The following is a 6033-nucleotide window of genomic DNA, read 5'->3' as shown; positions in this document are numbered from 1 at the left end:
GATGGGAAATAATACAAAGTATAATTTTTCGAGTTAGGATGCAGGGCTTTCAGTTTATAGCTCTTAGATTTCATCTAGCTTTTCAACTTCTTTAACAAAAAAAAAAAAAAAAAAAAAAAAAAAAAAAAAAAAGATTATAGCTCTCTAATCCAACATCTCCCAAGTCCTTCAAAGCCAAAAAAAAAAAATGATAAATGAACAATAATAGAAGAAGTGAATCAAAACTTTATTATTTTTGCTATCAATGTTATTACTAAAGGCTTCACTGATTTACTGAAATGAATTGATTGGAGCTGAACTGAACTGAATATTTTATGAGAGAAGGAAATTAAAAACTGAACTGAACTGATTAGAGCTGAACTAAACTAAACTAAAAATAAGCTGAAGAGAAAAAGCCCTAAGAGAAAGCACGAAATAAAATACTACTGGTATTACGACACTTTTTTTTTTTAATTAATTACGATACATTCAATTCGATCATCATTTGGTATTACAGCAGATTTAGACCACTAGACACTTATATTGTATTTGTATCCCATAATATATTATTAAGCAATTGTTATTACATGCTTAGCTTGAAACTCTGCCTACTGAATTATCAGTAGTAAAAGATATTATTGGCACCCAAACAAGATTATCTGCAGGAAAGAAATGGCAAACTGGGGATGAACCAGGCTTAATGCTTAGAACTCGAAACGAGGCATGATTAGGACTCCATTGAGAGGTATCCATATGACAAACAGCAACAGCTTCATGTACAATGCTGTTATCTTCACCTCTTAATGAAACTTGAAACACCTTACTTTCGCTTTCTTGGAAATGGCAATAATACACCACGTATGGGTACGGCATGGTGTGACAAGCAACCATTTTCGGGGCTAGTATTTCTCTAGGTTCATCTACTATGGTATAATTTTGTAAAATACTACCAAATTTCGCCAAGTTTTGGGTGCTCAAGGCCTTAAATTTTGTTGTTGATCCGAAGATTTTATGCACAAAATCGAGCATAGACTCTAAGGAAGTTGCACAAAACTTAGCCTCTCCTTGGATAGGTTTCATTGTGATGCATAGTCTTAGAGTATCTTCCATGGCTTTAGCTTGAGGCGAAGCTTGAGAGAAGCCGAAGAGTTTAAGAATATAAGGGAGTTTAGATGGTGAGAAAGGTATTAACTCGGATTCTTCTCTAGGAAGAAAATGAGGAGAACGCGAAGAAGGATTTCGACCCTCGAAGAAAATAGGCATTACATTTCCTAGCTTAAGGTCTTTAGGGGTAAAAAATACTTGCACTGAATGGTCTAAGTGTGGTGTTGTTGAATGGCCTTGATGTTCATGATGACTTCCTTCATTGTCTCAATTCGTTGCAACGTTTTTCCCAATTGCATAACCAATCTGTCAAAGATATTCAAATTCAATTCTTATTATTAGTTAAGGATGATGACATAATAATATGCAAATTATACAATACACTATAAAGAAGATAATTAACCATTAATAGAAGCAAATACAAAGCCAAACTCCACCGAGTGAATTGAGAATAATGCATCTTAGCTTGAAATGTGTTAGTGTGTGTGTGATGACTGATGAGAGCATAGGCTACGTTTTTATAAGGTTGGACGTAATTATTAATGCATGATGAAATATGATAGATTCACTGATTTTTGGAATAGTATTACACAATAATCGTACACGGCCCACCACATCATCAATCTTTAAGCAACCAATCATTATAATATAAATCTTAATATTTAATATAAATAATTATGTAAGAAAGAAAACAATGTATTCACGGTAAAATAAAGGTAAAGTAAGGCCTTGTTCAATTCACCTTAAAAAAATCGTTATATTTAATATAAATGATATCAGTTTAGCAAAAATCTGTAATTTTGAAGGAGAAATATAATTACAAAAAATCAATAAATAGTAATTTCAGTTTATTAAATGTAAATTAAATACAGCAAAAATAATTTAGTTCAGTAAACAATTTCAATTCACTAAAAATAAGGAGAAGTGAATAGGGTACGGTCTAACCAAATATGGGGCATCTCCCAGGTATAAAACTATATTCCCTTCTTTATTTTTTTAAGTCCGCTGGCCCATTAGGGTGTGTACGGAGTTTTAGACCAAAAAAAAAAAAAAAAAAAAAAAAAAAAAAAAATTAATATATAAGTGGTACGCTTAGGAATAGAAAATTTGAAAAAGTAAGAGAGAGAAATATTAAAGGAGGACCACTAGGTATAATGTGAGAAATAGAAAAATTATAAAATTATCTGATGGCGGTGTCAAAGGAAGAGAGAGAAATATATATAATGTGAGTGGGGTTTTTAATTTCGGTAAGGTGCCAATTAAAAAAATGACCGTTTATAAGAGGAAATTTGTAAAGAACTACCCCAAAGTCCAAAGATAGACCGTTTTGTAAACAACTACCCATTTTTTATTTATTTATGAACTACTACTCATAAGATGTCAAACATTTGTCTAGCACTACGTACCCATTAACAGTACGGATTCTATCCAAACATGTCGTTTGTGGGACGCAATCCTACCATTTCTTCCCCAAATACCTCTCTCCTCCTTCATTTATTTTCCCTCCATTTTTACTTCTCTTCTTAGACCTTGCACCTTTCACCATCTTAATCTAACCTAATCAATCAAATTTTTGAGTTCCAAATTTATCCCCTTTTCAATAAATTGATAAGGCTTAAAACCCATTTTCTTTCTTCTCATAGCTACTTCTTTCTTTCCTACTCAACTTCTTGCTGTAGAATTTTGTTGAATAATAGACCTCTCGAGTATTACCATATGTAAGTGTCCCACATTGGTTGAAGAAGAAAGAATTAATCACTTTATAAGGCTAAAGGGCTACTCCTCCTATTGTCGTTATATGGTTTTGGGATGAAACCTCCTTTGATCTCGTGAAGTGGACTTTCTATCTTTTTCTCTTGGTTTGCGGGTGTGGTCCAGACCCATATTTAACATGGTATCAGAGCAAGGTTCACGATATGGGACCCTAAATGGCTAAAGTTCATTGGGCCAAGAGTAGGTTGATGGATGTGAGGGGGGTGAAGAAGCACTCTAGCCCAAAAAATTAAATGAGAAAAGCTAAAAAAAAAAAAGGGACTTTACATGTGAGGGGGAGTGTTGAAGAATAAACCTCTCAAGTATCACCACATGTAAGTGTCCCACATTGAATTGGTTGAAGAAGAAAGACTTAATCACTTTATAAGGCTAAGGGGCTACTCCTCCTATTGCCATATGGTTTTGGGATGGAACCTCTTTTGATCTTGTGAAATGGACTCTCTCTCTCTTAGTTTGTGGGTGTAGTCCAGACCCGTTTTTAAGAAATTTACAAGCCAAGAACTTTCTACCTGGATTTTTTGTAGTCCAAGATGGAATGTCAATAGCTCGTTGTTTGGATACTGCAAAGCAGAGTGGTATGAATTAGACATCCTATCAATAAATATGAAACAAAAGTAGCTATTTATTAATTAAAATGCAATTGAATTCAAATCCTAACCATAAATAAGCAAAATCCCTAATTCAATTCAAACCCTAAGCCCTAGAATAAAAATCCCCAAACTAAATTTTGCTGAATTGATCGAATTTTTTTTCTAAATTTTTAGATGACTAGAATTCTTGGGGAGGGAGTTAATTAGGGGAGAAATCATAAGAGTGAACATCACAAAAGGCACAATTGGACGAAATCCAATGGATAGTGCTAGACAAACGTTTGTTCACAAAATTTCCCTTTTAAAAGTTAGCACGTATAAATATAAAAAAAAAAATTGAGTATTTATTAAAACTACTCACATGTATTTACATGAATACAAGTCAAATAAGTATAATTTGTCAATCGCGCTATCTATAATACGGAATAGAGGTAATACGGAGGTTTTCAGAAAAACAAAATAGAGGTAATACGGAGTACGTATGAATTATTGAATTCCTACACTTGATTTAGATCTTCATCGAAGGTCACGATTTGGATCTTCATCGAAGGTCACGATTTATAGACGTATTATTGATTTAGATTTAGTGAATAATTTATAATGTTATTTTTTATAGTAAGTGGGTCATATATGTTAGTCATTTATAGTTAGCAATAATGCATAGAAAACGTATTGATTTACTGTTTAACAACATTATTCAGCAACTTGCATGGGTATGATTAGAGGACGACAATTTTATTTTATTTTTTTTTTTTTTTTTAAACAAATCAATTCATTAATAAAAAGTTATCCAATATCTACAAATGGAATCTAAATTAACAAATACATAAAATTGAATCAAATTAGGGTTTCCTTCATCAAAGCTACGATCGTTGAAAATATCTTGTATTGTGGTACATCTCTCGCACACATCGCTGAACATATAGCCTTTTCGAAGAGACGATCTAACGATTGGTTGTAGCCGTAAGGATGATTCTCATCTGATTCGCCTGAACGCATTTGAAAATTTGACAACGGTTGCGATCCTGAACAAATGTTTACCAAAGAACTGACAATAGAGCAAAAGATGATTACTTTTTTGATGAACCCTAACACACAAACAAACCCTAAACATAAACAAACAACTAAACCAACAAAAACTAACGACTCCACCATAGGGAGACAGACGAATATCTACACCACTTGTGTAGATTTATTGAAACCTAAATTGCAAAACTAAATAAAATTAAGGAAAAGGGTCGAAAATAGTCTAATTTCTGGAAATTAGACTATCTCCGGCCTAAAAGGCTAAGATTTTGGAGAAATCTAGAAGAGAGGAGGAGAGAAGAGGAGAGGAGAAAGAATTACTGCTTGCCTATAATATAACCTGCAAGCTCGCCGGATTGCCTAAGAGTGTAGGTATTATTATATTGGCTTGATCATTTTCCATCCCCCAACCATATGGCTAGGGTAGAGTACCTCTCTACTCATGTCCCAGGACTACGGAGAGGCGAGATTAGAGGACGACAATTAGACAACCATATGAATAACGTTACGGCATTTTTCAATGATAGAAGGTGCTATAAAATAAATTAAACTAGCAAAAAAATGGTTAGAAGAAGATAAATTAAATTTATAGACAACCACATGTATCATGTTACGGTATTTTACAACGATAGAATGTTTTATACATAAAATAAACTGAATATTCTCATCATTTAAGAAATGGTGAATGAAATTTGAGAGTGAAAAAGTATAACAGAAAATGAGTCTTGTACGTGTATTTAATAGATAGTGAAATACTAAGTATATATGAGAGTTTTATGAACATAGAGAGATAATAGGAATCTTATTAAATTTTAAGTAAGCTTAGAGAAGAGTAGAAGAGAAGAGGAAAAATTAATCCTTTTTTATTATTTAAAGAAAATGATTTTAAAAAATTATGTTTATTTTGTGCAAATAGACAAAAAATATCTACTACCTCTGTTTCGTATTATCTGCAACATTTTTAAAAACGGATGTTACACATTATTTTCAACAAACCAAAAGTTTCCTCTTTAATAATTTTTTGTGTAAAATTACCACCACAGTCTTACTTAATTTTACTTAAGTTCAATAAACCACATATAGACTTCTATATTTCAATTACTACTCGTTTTTAATTTAAAAAAACAAGCATGGCTCGGAGATTATTTAGCATTTGTTTATTTCATTAAAAAGTTGTTTGTTTAGGATAAATGAACAAAAATTTAAAATTTGTACTCACTTTGTGATACGATAACCCTTTTTAAAACCTTATTAAAGCTTATTAACCCTTGTATTATATCTTATAAGAAAAATTAGAAAAAATAACCCCAACTTTCATTAATTTTGATAGAATAATCCCAATTTTCGATTATTCTGGAATAATCTGAACTTTAGGGGGGGTCTTCTTTTTCTTCAATCCCAAACTGGTCAACAAAAGTCAATGACCTGTTATAACAGATTATGTGTCACGTGTCAAGTTGCAATTGGTCCAATAAAAAAAAAAATTAATTAATTGAAAAAAAAAACAGAAAATCCTTAATCCCCTACCTGACTACCGTAACACCCACCACCACCACCACCT

The 6033-nt window shown here is 32.2% G+C and overlaps 1 pseudogene; it reads right to left on the bottom strand.

Annotated features, from left to right (window-relative positions):
* Positions 1-570: 570 nt before the first annotated feature.
* On the bottom strand, positions 571-3446 carry LOC145565413 (BURP domain-containing protein BNM2A pseudogene; annotated as a pseudogene).
* Positions 3447-6033: the final 2587 nt, after the last annotated feature.

This window comes from Chenopodium album, chromosome 10, assembly GCF_948465745.1.
Source record: "Chenopodium album chromosome 10, dcCheAlbu1.1, whole genome shotgun sequence".
NCBI classification, from domain to species: Eukaryota; Viridiplantae; Streptophyta; class Magnoliopsida; order Caryophyllales; family Amaranthaceae; genus Chenopodium; species Chenopodium album.
This window is presented reverse-complemented; position numbering and strand designations above follow the sequence as displayed.